Source organism: Crassostrea angulata, chromosome 2 (assembly GCF_025612915.1).
Source record: "Crassostrea angulata isolate pt1a10 chromosome 2, ASM2561291v2, whole genome shotgun sequence".
Classification (NCBI taxonomy): domain Eukaryota; kingdom Metazoa; phylum Mollusca; class Bivalvia; order Ostreida; family Ostreidae; genus Magallana; species Magallana angulata.
In genome coordinates, this window is record NC_069112.1 from 1565979 (window position 1) to 1582402 (window position 16424).

A 16424-nucleotide genomic window follows, 5' to 3' on the forward strand; every position below is an offset into this window, starting at 1 on the left:
TACAAGTGCTTTGACTTTCGGTGGGATGTAACGATCTATAGTTTGCTCATCAAAACAAGCTGTCAAATATTGATATCCATTTTATCTGATTAGTTACGAAAAGCTCATTATTTGTTCAAACGCTTTTTTATATCTTTAACATCAAACATTTAAACTTTTCTTTCTTCCTCTTATGCAAAATCTAAAACTTCTTGAAGCGCCTCCATAATCAATTTACTGTCATGTTTTTCAATGACGTCACCTATTGTATTTTGTCAACGTTTATTTTCACTATTCAATCAACAGTGATTGGATATATACATATCCAACTGATGGGCAGTTGGATATTTTTAATATCCAACCGCCCGTCAGTTGGATATTCAAATATCCAACAGTGCATAAAACAAATAAAAATGACAAAATGCTAAAACATGTATTTCCAACATATATCCAAATTTATAAAATCTTGTCATCCGTAAATGTAAATCCGATAAGCCACAAATGAAATTTCAGCAGAAATATCTCCTTTTCCTAATTTTGATAGATTTGGGATCACATATAAATCACTTCCATAAACAGTACTAGACTTCCTCTTTGAACCTTGAACCACATCATTCCTTTTCCTTAATATTGTCGCACTTTGACTTCATAAGACTCCTATAAAATTTTTAACAAATCATCGTCTGTTAATTTTCGTCAAATTTCTGATTTGTCCTTTCTCCTTGCAAGTCTAAAATATCATTCAAACGGTATTCGTGTCTTTCCCGGTAGTGTAGACCTCTAGATCTATATACATTAAATGTACTTTTCGTTAAAAAGTTCATCATCTACATTTAAGTCTGCTCAGTACAGCGGAATGGTTTACTATAAGATGCGCACCTATTCACTCGTCCATGAATAAAAGGTGTGTTTGGTTAGGCTATTGTGTATGGTACTATTGGAATCTCAAATGAGCTTGATGCTTTTGTATTACAGCACAGTTGGATATATGAATGGGTCAATGCTTCTTGGAGGTTCAATGGGGGGATTTTAAGTAAGATAAAGAACTCGATAGTGTTGAATATTTTAGAGAAAACATTCCCTCCGAGGGCCGACTTAACACCACAGTGACGTCATAATGTAGAAATGACGTCATAAAGATTGCATTATTTTGATAAATTGGTGTTTTGTAGCAAAATATGGGTGTTTCCGATGGTTTTTCGACTGGGAAACAATGAGTGCAGGCTTGCTCAAGTACCATTTTTTAGTATAATGTGTATACCTATCTGAAGATAAACATATTTTAAAATCGCACTTGAGGAGACCTGCGCTCTATACTTCCAAATGCAAAATATAGAGCAAAAATGAGATTATTTTCATTTGTTCGAAAATTTGCGGGAATTATGTCATTTAGGTGACGTCATAGATAAACAGCAAATAAGCAATGCTGACTAAAATCAAGATAAAAGTTATAGGCATCCTCTAGATCTATACAATGATTTGTACAGATTTTGTTTTAATTCGATACTATTTAAAATTGGTTGAAATCGGGGGCAGATATTTGACCATACCGCACATAGTCCTTTCGTAACCAGTGACGTTAAATATTTGGCAATTCAAATATTTACGTTGGCAGCGAAAGGGTTAAACTTTTTTCATAATTAGGGCCTATATCATTCCTATTTTACAATGGAATTCGATAATTTCTTTTCAAGTAAAATTGGGATTAGGCAAATGTTGGTACCTCGTTTCCTTTAATGAAGCGCTCATAACAATCGCAATACATTAGAGGAATTGACTTTTAAATGACCCTTGCAGTTTGATATTCTATTTCTAAAATGACAAACTAAAGTCTATAGATGCATTAAATATACATATTTGTTTAAGAGAAAGCAGTATGATTTTATTTTCATGGATTAACACATTTTTTTGGGAGTTGATTTTAATCAACTCCCATCTGCAGTTACTCGGGCAAAAAGGAAGTGAAACAGTGTTTGGACATAATTAACACAACTTATCACACTGACAAGACTCAGTACTTGAATATAATCGATAAATTCAATGAAATGTATTTAGAAGCAGGTGGATCCTCTCCTAAGCAACTTTGTACAGAACATGATTCATATGGGCTTTTCCGTCTATAGTTCTGTTTTTTTGCCGAAGCCCGAGAATTTATATTCATTAGGCAAAAAATATGCGTAATAATTAAAATACATCTCATAAGCTATTTGCCATTCGAAATTTCATATTGTTGATTTTTAAGATATTTGACAATCTATTAAATCAACTCCCGACAGTACTTCACTACTTTGACATATATTTTAGTTCCACGTGTAGATCTCAAGATAAATACATGTAAAAAATTTCCGCCATGTGCAATATAAACTGGAAATTCGACTACTGCGGAATAAACATCAATAGTTTAACTTTATATCTTATTATTTGACGATTAAAATTGAATGACATACCGGTAATTATCATACAAAATGTTTGAACTGCCGTTTACATAATAGACCCAACCAATCTAAAAATAAAATATGTCAAAATTCATTTAACATCAAGATATGGATTTTCAACTAAGCGATTAACAATTTTTGTCTTGTTATTCCTAGACAGTTTTCCCAGTTTACGAATGCATGCACGGAACTCGATTTTAATTCGGAAGAGAGGCTGTTATCGAGGAGGGGAGGGGAGGGGAGGGGGGCTCCAAAGTTTATTTTCGGTAACTTTACCATTCTAATTTGACAGGTTTGAATTGTTCAGAGTTTCTGACCAGAACCACCAGGGCCCTCTATACCTGTAGATATGTGCATTTAATGCATTACATTCAATCACTTAAAGGTTTGTTTGCCGTTTTTAACGCCATTTTTGCGATGTTGAAAACGGAACCCAAATTGTTTTATGCATATAAAAAAGAATGTGATAGAAAATCATATATACCGTTTTTAACGCCATTTTTTCGATGTTAAAAACCAAACCCAAATTTTGCCAGCATGACTAGATACATAAAAAAAGAATTTTATAGAAAATCCTACAAATAAATAACGGTGTTTTACCTATGCACATTCGTAAACGAATAACGTTTGAGGTACATTTGCGCATGTGCACGGGAATAATTTTTCACATATAGAAAAATATTCTTTTATGGAAATGGCTACACAATTTTGGGGGGAATTATGGAAACAATTATAGGAGAACATTGATAAGAATACTGGGTTATAGGACTCTGAAGATTGGCGCTAAGTATCAACATGTCGTTGTGTACTTGTTGTAGATTACCCTTGAACATATTAACTGCAAAGTTAAAACTTGGAGTACTCAACTCTCTCTCTCTCTCTCTCTCTCTCTCTCTCTCTCTCTCTCTCTCTCTTTTCACTGTTTCGCTATTTCGTTCTTTCCGTCTCTGGCTATGTTTCTGTCTGTATTTCTCTCTCTTTTTTCTTTCTCTCTCTCCTCTAGACATACACATGTTGGTGACGAAAGACCCCCAATTTTACTTACAATTATTGTTCCCATACCGGTTTTCACCGAAGGGAACTGTAGCTGTCCTCTGCGTCCCTCAGTCCGTCTTTCCGTCCGTCCCGTCTGTTCGTCCGTCTGTCTGCCCCACTTCAGTTTTCCACATTTTTTTTCTTGATGCGTTTGAGGAATGATATGAAATTTGGTGAACAGCTTCAAAATCTCAAACTAAACATCAAGTTTACACTTTTGTAACGTCGGGTTGACACATTTTCGATAAAAATTAATTGTCTATATTCCATTTTTTAATGTTTGGGTTCGTTATCGGTTTTGATGTGTGTTGAACAAATGAGGAAAGTATGTAGTCAGTAATAATATCGTGCATTACTTGGACCATTCCTTTTTTTATTGTTTGTAACAAATAAGTTCTGTAAAATAGTGTCATGCATTGTATTGTAAATTTAATCGACAGGGTTATTGTATTATTACAATCGGGTTCGTTTCGGGTTGGTCTGTTGATTCGGGGTACAGAAGACGGTTAGAAATGATATTCTGCATAACAGTGCATTATTTTCTCAGATTTCTACAAACCGGTATGGGACGTGTATTATTTATGTAATACTATCAGAATAATTGCTAAACATGTTCTCTCTTATTATTTATGTAATACTATCAGAATGATTGTTTAACATGTTCTCTCTTATTAGTCCCCTACCGGTTTCACCGGAGGGGACTATAGCTCAGTCCGTCGGCGTCCGTCAGTCCGTCTGTCTGTCTGTACGTCTGTCCGTCCGTCCGTCCGTCCGTCTGTCTGTCTGTCCGTCCGTCTGTCTGTCCCACTTCAGTTTTTCGTTGTTTTTTTCTGCATGCGTTTGACGAATGATGTGAAACTTGCTGAGCAGCTTCAAAATATCAAACAGCAGACCAAGTTTATACTTTTGTAGCGAATAGTCAACATAATTTCCAGAAATTTAATTTTTTCACTCCAAATTGTTTAATGATCGGGTTCATTATCGGTGTGTACTAAATGAACGAGGACATTATGTGGTCAGTAAAATAATAAATACTATCGTGCATTATTTGTTTTATTACATTTATCATTTCTAGTTCGTTATCGGGTTATGCTGTTGAATGAGATATATAGACTAACGTTAGACTTCTGTGTTTGCTTTGCTTCAAATATGTATTTTTTTATGGATTTTTGAGATTGTTTGCTGTTAATTATAATCATTTTTCATACTTTACAATTACTACATTTATGATTTGGGATATTTAATATACAGGGTCTCAAACTGTTGTCATTCTCAATCAAAGGGGTTAACGGTAGGGGACGTGTATTGCTTATGCAATACTCTTAGAATGCTTGTTATTTATGTAATACTATCAGACTGATTGTTTAACATGTTCTCCCTTATTATTTATGTAATACTATTAGAATGATTGTCTAACATGTTCTCTCTTATTATTCATGTAATACTATCAGAATGATTGTTTAACATGTTCTCTCTTATTATTTATGTAATACTATCAGAATGATTGTTTAACATGTTCTCTCCTATTATTTATGTAATACTATCAGAATGTTGTTTAGCATGTTCTCTCCTATTATTTATGTACTACTATCAGAATGATTGTTTAACATGTTCTCTCTTATTATTCATGTAATACTATCAGAATGATTGTCTAACATGTTCTCTCTTATTATTCATGTAATACTATCAGAATGATTGTCTAACATGTTCTCTCCTATTATTTATGTAATACTATCACAATGATTGTTTAACATGTTCTCTCTTATTATTTATGTAATACTCTCAGAATGATTGTTTAACATGTTCTCTCTTATTATTTATGTAATACTATTAGAATGATTGTTTAACATGTTCTCTCTTATTATTCATGTAATACTATCAGAATGATTGTCTAACATGTTCTCTCCTATTATTTATGTAATACTATCACAATGATTGTTTAACATGTTCTCTCTTATTATTTATGTAATACTATCAGAATAATTGTTTAACATGTTCTCCCTTATTATTTATGTAATACTATCAGAATGATTGTTTAACATGTTCTCTCTTATTATTTATGTAATACTATCAGAATAATTGTTTAACATGTTCTCCCTTATTATTTATGTAATACTATCAGAATGATTGTCTAACATGTTCTCTCCTATTATTTATGTAATACTATCACAATGATTGTTTAACATGTTCTCTCTTATCATTTATGTAATACTATCAGAATAATTGTTTAACATGTTCTCCCTTATTATTTATGTAATACTATCAGAATGATTGTTTAACATGTTCTCTCTTATTATTTATGTAATACTATCAGAATGATTGTTTAACATGTTCTCTCTTATTATTTATGTAATACTATCACAATGATTGTTTAACATGTTCTCTCTTATTATTTATGTAATACTATCAGAATGATTGTTTAACATGTTCTCTCTTATTAGTCCCCTACCGGTTTCACCGGAGGGGACTATAGCTCAGTCCGTCGGCGTCCGTCAGTCCGTCAGTCCGTCTGTCTGTCTGTACGTCTGTCCGTCCGTCCGTCCGTCTGTCTGTCTGTCCGTCCGTCTGTCTGTCCCACTTCAGTTTTTCGTTGTTTTTTTCTGCATGCGTTTGACGAATGATGTGAAACTTGCTGAGCAGCTTCAAAATATCAAACAGCAGACCAAGTTTATACTTTTGTAGCGAATAGTCAACATAATTTCCAGAAATTTAATTTTTTCACTCCAAATTGTTTAATGATCGGGTTCATTATCGGTGTGTACTAAATGAACGAGGACATTATGTGGTCAGTAAAATAATAAATACTATCGTGCATTATTTGTTTTATTACATTTATCATTTCTAGTTCGTTATCGGGTTATGCTGTTGAATGAGATATATAGACTAACGTTAGACTTCTGTGTTTGCTTTGCTTCAAATATGTATTTTTTTTATGGATTTTTGAGATTGTTTGCTGTTAATTATAATCATTTTTCATACTTTACAATTACTACATTTATGATTTGGGATATTTAATATACAGGGTCTCAAACTGTTGTCATTCTCAATCAAAGGGGTTACCGGTAGGGGACGTGTATTGCTTATGCAATACTCTTAGAATGCTTGTTATTTATGTAATACTATCAGACTGATTGTTTAACATGTTCTCTCTTATTATTTATTTACTTCTTCTCAGGTGATACGTTACATGACTGGCTTTAATCGAATTGGAACTTTTTGGTTTTTTAATGTTCAACAATCAGCATTAATTAATTAATTTCTGATCTCATGCAATTCAACACAAAAGAATAATGTGCAGCAGTTTTTAAATTGAAATTCGAGGACGCTGCAAACATCTTAGTTAGCTGCTCACGACAAAACTTTGACCCGGCGAGTTCACTTCTTAGTCATGCTATCCAGAAACACTCTATATTAGCAGCATTACTATTTTCTTTTTTAAAATGTTACCATGTCAACCAGTCACTCAACAATGCTTGACGTTTATTCATTCACTACGCATCTCAATCGTGCATAACTTGTTCATGTAAACACAGCTCACCTTGTCCATAAGGGTGTGTGTACATCACATTACATTAATTCAACTGACACCATACACATTGTTTGCCGTGTTTGTGTGTGTGTGTGTGTGTGTGTGTGTGTGTGTGTGTGTGTGTGTGCATCACATTACATTGATTCAATTGACACCGTATACATTGTTTTGCAGACACTTGTTATGAGTCGCCGCGGTCGAATCCAAAATATGAAAAACGAGAAATTGCAGATACACAGAACAACATACAGTGGCGTCAAGGATTTCTCTGCATGACAAAAAGTCAAGGTTGATCTCTTCCACTTAGGGTTGTTCTCTTCCACTTCCGGGTTATGCCACAATTACTGAATTTCATGTTTACGCTCTTGTGCCAAAGATCAGAACAAAGTAAATAATTTTACTGCATTCTATATTGAGGCCTTAAAGCTCACAGTGCATAAACTAGTTGCAACTCCGATTTTCTTTACCAATCTAATAGCATGAGGAAGAAAATGAACCTTAAACAGTTAAGTTCAATAAAAAAGTTTCTATGACTAAATAACGTTAACTCTAGTTCTGATAATTAAAATGTTTCACTGTGTGCAGTTTGTTGATTGTAAATTAAGGCTTCAATTAAATTTATGTTTTCTTTTAATTTTAATCAATAACCAGGGAAGTATATGATGAAGAAGATTTAACTGTATTTGCTTCCGGGCACATCTTTCCGTATCAAAGATGAATGTCCCAATCATTATCAACCGTGTGAAGTTTTTTTTTTTTTTTATTAATTTATGCATAATAGATTTCCTGAAATATTTAGACAAAATATAAACAACAGTTGTATGTCGACGGACTGCTTTGTCGAAGGATCTTGCTACCACCTTATATAATTTGACATGGTACATTGTTTGTCCTGACTTACTTTTATATTCAAATATTTGGTCTTTTATTTAAAAAAAAGGCAAATACTTCCTGTATATTTGTTACTGATTTTGTATTACTGCGTTTAACCTACAGTAAGTATAAGCAGTTTTATAAGATAATAACTCATTACATGCATGCATTATCACCTGATATAATCACCTCATATAATTGTTCATTAACAAATATACCACGTATTCTACATGTACTCAACAACACCCCTACCCACTTTTTTTAAAGAAGGAAATCACAACCACAAAATGGAATCGAGAAATTATGAATTGATTCAACGGCAGTTTATTCAATGGCATTTACGTCTTATAGACAAGTCTATTCAATGGCATGTACGTCTTACAGACTGCCTTATATAATTTGACATGGTATATAGTTTGGAGTGACTTACTTTAATGTTACTTGTGTCTGTATCATGTCTGTGTGACCTACTCAATGGCATGCACTTCTAATAGACTGCATTGTGTAATGCGATATGATACATCTAATCGACTACCTTATATAGTTTGACATGGTACATAGTTTGTCGTGACTTACTTTTATATTCCGTGTGTCGTTTAATGTAATCTGTAGTTCCGCTCTACTTCTCGGAAGCTATGGATTGTAGTTGTTTCCCTTAACACCCGATTAAGCACGCGAAAAGCAGAACTCTGTAGTCTATAATAAATAAAAAGAGAAACCGGAATACTTGAACATCAAGAAAACTCGTAAACAAACGACATGTTCGCTCATATACTTAACACTATTTCTATATCCCAACCGTCATAAAGCCCCCCCCCCCCCCCCCCCCCCCACCACCACCACCAAAACAAGACTTCACTTCAATTCAAAGTTCACATTTTTTAAAACGAAAAATGTTTTAATCAAATCAAAGTTACATATAATAATCAATATCTTACCCAATGATGACAAATGTATTTTTGTCAGATTATTAAAATATCTGGCCTGTAATAATGCATATGAAACCTGCAGTCAGGTGTACCTGAATGTGTGCAGACTTTGTCGGGCTGACATCGAGAACCCAACAATAGAAGTGTCACTTGATTGGTTGGTTTACTGTATAGTCTGTGTCAGTCCCTGAATTGTTGTACTTTATACCTTTTTACATGTGTTTAACATAAGATGAATGTGAAGAAGTAAAGTATTAAACAAATATTGAAACACTCTCTCTCTCTCTCTCTTATTTCAATAAACTTTTTTTTTCTAGAAGAAGCTAGTGTCGTTCCAGCAGAGATATCAAGTATAAATTCACACTAGCTGTACATCGATCATGGAATGTATCAGATTTCAATCTAATATATTTTAAAATTCAGTTTAAATTGTTGATTGTTTGCCCAGCAATGTTTAAATTTAAAACAAAACTCATGCAGTTTATTAGCAATTTTCACCGAATCACGCTCGAGTTTTCACCCCCCCCCCCCCCCCCTGCATCATGTTTTAAATGTTGATACAGCCGACTGGTTGCCCTACATACTACAAGGTGTTTTGATGTAATACGACACCTGTTTACCTACGATGACGCGAATAATTGGATGCCAGACTGTAAGCTGATAGGCGTGTGTGGTGTGTAAGGATGAAAGGATTTTTGAATTTAAAATCAAAATTAGACTGTCTGGTAGAAGTTTATAGTACATGTTTTTATTAATTCGTTTTAAATAAGCATCGTTTGATAGATGCTTTATATGATTGTTAAGTGTGATTAGAATTTTCCATGGATTTAAAAGATAATAAAGAATAATGAATTTTATGTCAATTATTGTTTTATCAAAGAAATCAAGACTTGATTATACAATCTTATGCATGCTCTCATAAATTACTAAAATTAAATTACATCCATTGAGACCAATTTTTAATCTCCAGATTATAAAGTCCGCAGCCAAAACAACCTCTCCGGTTTATTTTTTATTTTTTTTTTAAAACAAATCAATTCATTCAAAAGCGACGGCGGCCCATTATTGACCCATTTAAATAAACATAATTGTGGTTTGACGAACCTACTGATACTTTAGTTTAGGAATTTTTTTTCATTGCACAAATTAATCAAAAGCAACACATTTCTGAGTACATGGACTTAAAAAATAGTTGTTTTAGTATACTGCACAATTGCCTTCAATACACTACATTGTCAATTTGCTAACTGATAGCTATAACATTGAGATCACACACTAATATACCCACAAGTACAGGATAACATTTCTTAATGCTACTTAAATATTTCAAGCAGTACCCATAATAAGAATGGAGAGAAAAATAATTGAATGTAGTTAATAAGTATTTTATTTTAGATTAAAATCCATTCTTTGATGATTCATACTGGATATGAAGCTAGTGACACTGAAGAAAATACATAACCCACATTAATCATAAAACATATTAATGAATGAAGGTAAATATATGCCATTTTAACGCCATTTTTTGTGATGTTGAAAGCCAAACCCAAATTTTGTCAGCATGACTAAGTACATAAAAAAGAATTCGATAAAAAATGTTACAAATGAATAACGGCGATTTACCTATGCGCATCCATAAACGATTAACGTTTGAGGTACATTTGCGCATGTGTGCGGGAATAATAATTCAGAGGAGCAGCATGCAGGACGAGGTAATAAGACAGGTTTGTTTACAGTTGTTTGGGGGTTTTTGTGCTGTTAACAGAAAAAATATCATATATTTTCATCTGCATTTTATGAGGATGGGTGCGTATCGGTGTCGATGACAACTGATGAGAGCTCTTTTGCAATAAATCATTATTTTCATGCATTTGACAACATATATAATTATAAAATAGCAAGTCAAAATTATCCCTTCTGGGGTCACTTGACTCAAAACAGATACAATTTATACATTTTTTAAAAAGGTTTTTGTATAATAACCTATACAAGTTTTATCATAATCAGACAATGAATATCATACCATGCATATAATTTGTTTTCCTTTATGAGTAAATATATCTTATTTAAAAAAGAAAACACACCGCTGTGTGACCCACCCGTCTTTAGCATGAACCCGGCAAGCTCATAATTAAGGTGGAAAAACACATCATCACAAAAATGGCTGACACTGATCGAAACGACATTTCGTTTTATTAAAAGGATTTTATGGACTTTTTCCAGCTGTTTTATTCCACTTTAAGCACGACGTCTCTAACACGTTCCCACCGCTAGATGTGTTCTTCAATATATACTCTAATTTTACAACGTTCTCTGTCAAACTGTTTCTTTCTTTTCTCTTTGGACGCGTTATTCCACTGTCCACAGACAAACAACGTTTTTGCGTCGACATCTTGTGTACGTTCTAAAATTAGCTTGTCACATCACGTGTTTTTGAATATTTCAAAATTGTCGTTTACCGACCGAATGAATTCATTAGAATCTATATTCAATACTTTTAAATGCGTTTGACTTAAACTGTATAATTTACAGAAAGTGTATAAAATGTGTTGCTTAATAGATTTCAAACGGCATTTATACCTTTAATAATTCTCATCATAGAAAGCCAAGGGTTTTGTAAGGTGTCTGGATTTTGCCCTCTGGGTAGTTTATTTGTTTAATAAATATGAACGCGATTCCATTGTTTCAACCTAGAACATAGAATGGACACTAAAATTGTTTCTTGCAAAGATGAGGAATTCTGTTAAAAGTAAAATGGAAATAGAGAGAAAAAAAGTGAGTCTCTGCTATCTGTCACTGACCGTGTTATTTGTACCAACTTAAAATATTAGCTTGTTGCATTAAATGTAGGATAAAGAGCCGATTTTTGCATGTTGGGTCAATATGATGCACTTTAATCACTGCATCATTTAAATATCTACGGTATATCCCAGAACTCCTGATCTTTGAGCTGTGGACGTTTTCGGCGCCGACAATGACAAACTCTTCCTTCACCCTATAAATATCGACACCCTGGGGGCTGGGGGGGGGGTCGGAAAGCCCTGTCTATAGCACATATTTTTAAATCAGACATTTTTCACATATAGAAAAATATTCTTTTATGGAAATGGCCACCCCTTTTACACTATTTATTTAGGGAATTATGGAAACAATTATAGGGGAACATAAATAAGAATACCGGGTTTTAGGATTCTGAAGATTGGCACAAAGTATTAACATGTTGTTGTGTACTTGTTTTTGATTACCCTTGATCATATTAACTGCACAGTCAAAACCTGCAGTCAAATTATTTACCTCTTCAGCTATGTACTCAACCCCCCCTCTCTCTCTCTCTCTCTCTCTCTTTCTTTCTCTCTTCCTGTCTATCTTTTTTTCGCTATTTCGTTCTTTCCGCCTCCGTCTATGTTTCTGTCTGTCTGTATCTCTCTCTACCGCTCTTTCTCTTTCTCCTCTTAACCTTCACAATGTTGGTGACGAAAGACCCCTTATTTTACTTATACTTTAAACTTTTTTATCATGTTCTCTCTTATCATTTATTTACTTCTTCTCAGGTGTACCTGACTGGCTGTTATCGATTTGGATCCTTAAAGGCAGTTGTTTATTTAAAATTCGAGGACGCCGTCAACATCTTAGTTAGCTGCTCAGGACAAAACTTTGACCAGGCAGCATTACTGTTTCCTTTATGAAAGGTGTTACCATGTCAACCAGTCACTTAACGTTTATCATTCACTACGCATCTCAATCTTGCATAACTTGCTCTTGTAAACGCGGCTGACCTTATACATAAGGCTGTGTGTACATCACATTACATTGATTTAATTGACACCGTATACTTAAGCATTGGGTCATTATTTTTTGAAAGATATAGTCTCATAATCTCATTACTAATAACTGCAGCGGTGTGTGCATGCAAATTGAATAATGCGCGCTAGCGCGTTATGAAAATTTATATGCACACACCGCTGCAGTTATGAGACTATATCTTTAAAAAAATAATGATTTAATGCTTATATTTACATTTTTTAAAACTTCTTTCCTTGTCTGCAAATGTGTTTTTTAGGTCAAAATTTCTGTTTTATCCTAAGGGTAAGTTCAAATTAATGGAAGAGCCACCGAACAGCCACAAGCGTGAACTTTGATTTTCGCTTGTGACGTTTCATTTTACAGCGTTCAGCGTTTGTGACGTCATAATAAAACTAGTCATTTTAACCTTTGAGTACCCTGTGTGTGTTACAGTCTTATAACTGCAGTATCTTTTCACACACTTTACATGCAAAAAATATTTGGAATGTAAATATATTGTTTTGAATACACTTGTGATGAGTCGCCGTGGTCGAATCCAAAATATGAAAACAGGCAATTGCAGACACACGGAACAACTTGCAGTGGCATCAATGATTTCTCTGCATGACAAAAAGGTCAAGGTCAAAGGTCAAGGTTATTCAAAAGTGAAAACAAATTTAACCAGTAACATGTTTGTCGTGAACGTTTCTTTATAAGATATTGGAGAAGTTGTAACCCCCCTAAAAGTGACACTGAGATGTAACCTTGACCTTTTGTTCTTGATCTATTCTACCAATATTGTAATGAAGGAGATAACAACAGGTTTGAAATCGCCCTTTTCCTGTTCTCCACTTCCAGTTTATGCCACAATTACTGAATTCCATGTTTACACTCTTGTGCCAAAGATCAGAATAAAGTAATTTAGTTTACGACATTCTATATTAAGCCTTGCTCAGCTCAAAATACATAAAATAGTTGCAACTTCGATTTCTCCCCCCCCCCCCCCCAAAAAAATATATATATATGAGGGACGTTTCAGTTTAACTTCTCTCCAGGTACATGCAAAAATCAAATAAGATTTAATTGTATTTCCGTATAAAAGATGAATGTCCCAACCATTATCCTCTTTGTTAAGTTTTTTTTTTATTTATGCATGCATGATAACGGATATCCTAAAATATTTCGACAAAACATAAGCAACAGTTGTATGTCTCTGCTTAGTCGAAAGACCTCACTACCATCTGTGGAAAGTTTTATTTTATCAAAATTTTATTAAAACATTTTAATTTTTATTTAAAAAAGGCAAATACTTCCGTTATATTTGTAACTGATCTGTCATTACTGTGTTCAGTAAGTATAAACAGGTTTATAAGATAATACCACATTACATACATGCATTATCACCCCATATAATTGTTCATTAACAAATATACTCCACATTTTACACAATTTCAATAACATCCCCCACCCCCTTTTTTTAAAACACGCACAAAACGGATTCGAAAAATAATGAATTGATTCAAAAACAGTCTATTTAATGGCATGAATATTTAATAGACTGCTTTATATAATTTGACATGGTATATAGTTTGGAGTGACTTACTTTAATGTTACTTGTGTCTGTATCATGTCTATGTGACCTACTCAATGACATGTACATCTAATAGACTGCATTGTGTAATGTGATATGATACATCTAATAGACTACCTTATATACGAGGGTTGTTCGGAAATTATTGAGACAAATCGATTATTTTCTTTTCGAAGTGACGAATTTTGGTGAAAATTGGCATAGACACTGAAGAAACACCAAAAAATAATAAAACAAAGTAATATTAAAAGAATATTTAATATTTTGTTTACGACATTAGATAAACAAGTCGGTGGTCGGGGTACCCGGCGCAGCCTTGAACTCGGAGATTAGATACACTTATACATCTACTTTATAAGTGTCCGTAGAATTTCAGTTAATGATAAAAGAAATCAAATTAAATATGTTCATTTTGCTATTCTTTGCGACTAACTGTTGATTAAGTTTCACTGATGTTCGAGTTGAAATACGGATATGGTACACATATATTTACCAAACAATAAAAATCTGACAACGACTTTACATTGAATTTTGACGTCAAGGCGGCGCAACGAGAACCATTAAACTGGTGGAAATCTCAGAAGAAGACCTTTTAAAGCCACGCAATTGCGTAAAAAATTATACGATGACAAGACAGGGTATAGAACTTCAGTTCATCATATTTTTTTCACTGATTGTTTAACTAGAATTAGGCCAAAGGGATTAATAAACAACTTTTGACACACTAACTGTTGTCAACAGTTCTAAAATATGTAAAAAAAAAAACGACTGCAGGAGACATTCACAGTAATTAGACTTTCGGGTAAAAATAACTCGATTTTTTCTCTAAAAAACAAGAATGAGAGAAAAAGTCAATGATGACATCTTGAAATTAAAACAAAAGATGAGAAATAAAGAATAATTCTTATTTCAGTTCGTTTGTAAGGTGTTTAAAACACGGGAGCAATAAGAAGCGTTAAAATGACGTTGCGAAAAGTTTGCGGTTGCGCCGGGTTACAAGACGAAGGCACGTTGGTCAGCTTGCTTGGAATGATCTATTCATGCCATGAACAAGAAACTTTTCACATTGATAAACTCTATCCTGATTTACGTTTTGGTAAAATTTCAAGAGTTTATCTTTTTTACTAAAAGAATAAGAGAAAATGTCTCAATAATTTCCGAACAACCCTCGTAGTTTGACATGGTACATAGTTTGGAGTGACTTACTTCTATATTCCTCGTGCCGTTTAATGAAATCTGTAGTTCCGCTCTATTTCTCAGAAGCTATGGATTGTAGTTTTTCCCCTTAACATCCGATTTAGCACGCTAAAATCAGAACTCTTTAGTCTATAAGGAATAAAAAGAGAAACTGGAATACTGGAACATAAAGAAAATTAGTTAACAAACGACAAGTTCTCTCATATACTTAACGCTATTTTTTTTATCCCCACTGTCATAACCCCCCCTCCCCCCACTCCCCACCACCACCTTAAACAAAGCTTCACATCAATTTTTTTAAAACAGGAAATTCTTAAATGAAATCAAAGTTACCTATAATAATCAATATTTTACCCAATGATGACAAACGTATTTTTCGTATGATTATTAGAATATCCGGCCTGTAATAATTCATGTAAGACCTGCAGTCAGGTGTACCTGAATGTATGCAGACCTTGTATGACTGACATCCCACACCCAACAATAGAAGTGTCACCTGATTGGTTGGTTTGCTGTATAGTCTCTGTCACACCCTGAATTGTTGTACTGTATATCTTTTTACATGTGTTTGACATCTCTCTTCATCTCCATTTAAAAAAACTTTTTTTAGAAGAAACTAGTATCGTTCCAGCAGAGAAATCGTGTATAAATTCACTCCAGCTGTACACCGAGTTTGGAATGCATCATATTCCACATTCAATATATTTTAAAGTTCAGTTTAAATTGTTCATTGTTTACCCAGCAAAGTATGATTTAAGAGCTTAACTCATGCTTAACTCATGCAGTTTATTAGCAATTTTTACTGAATCACGCTCGAGTTCTCACCCCCCCCACCCGCATCATTTTTTAAATGTTAATACACCCGATCGGTTGCCCTACATACTACAAGGTGTTTTGATGTAATCCGACACCTGTTTTCCTACAATGACGCAAATAATTAGAATGCCAGACCGTAAGTTAATAGGCGTGTGTAAGGATGAAAGTATTTTTTTAATTTAAAATCAAAATTAAGCTGTCTGGTAAAAGGGGTTAAATATATTAATTTTGTTTATCTTTTTTTTTTATTCGTTTTG

General features: G+C 33.6%; 1 long non-coding RNA gene across 1 annotated transcript; it reads right to left on the reverse strand.

The window, feature by feature from the left end:
• Window positions 1-235: 235 nt before the first annotated feature.
• LOC128171471 (uncharacterized) lies at window positions 236-15569 on the reverse strand. The gene is made up of 3 exons (XR_008242090.1): window positions 15361-15569; window positions 8428-8547; window positions 236-765 (listed from the first exon to the last, which is right to left on the reverse strand). It is a non-coding gene; the product is annotated as an uncharacterized LOC128171471 (long non-coding RNA).
• Between the last annotated feature and the right edge of the window lie 855 nt (window positions 15570-16424).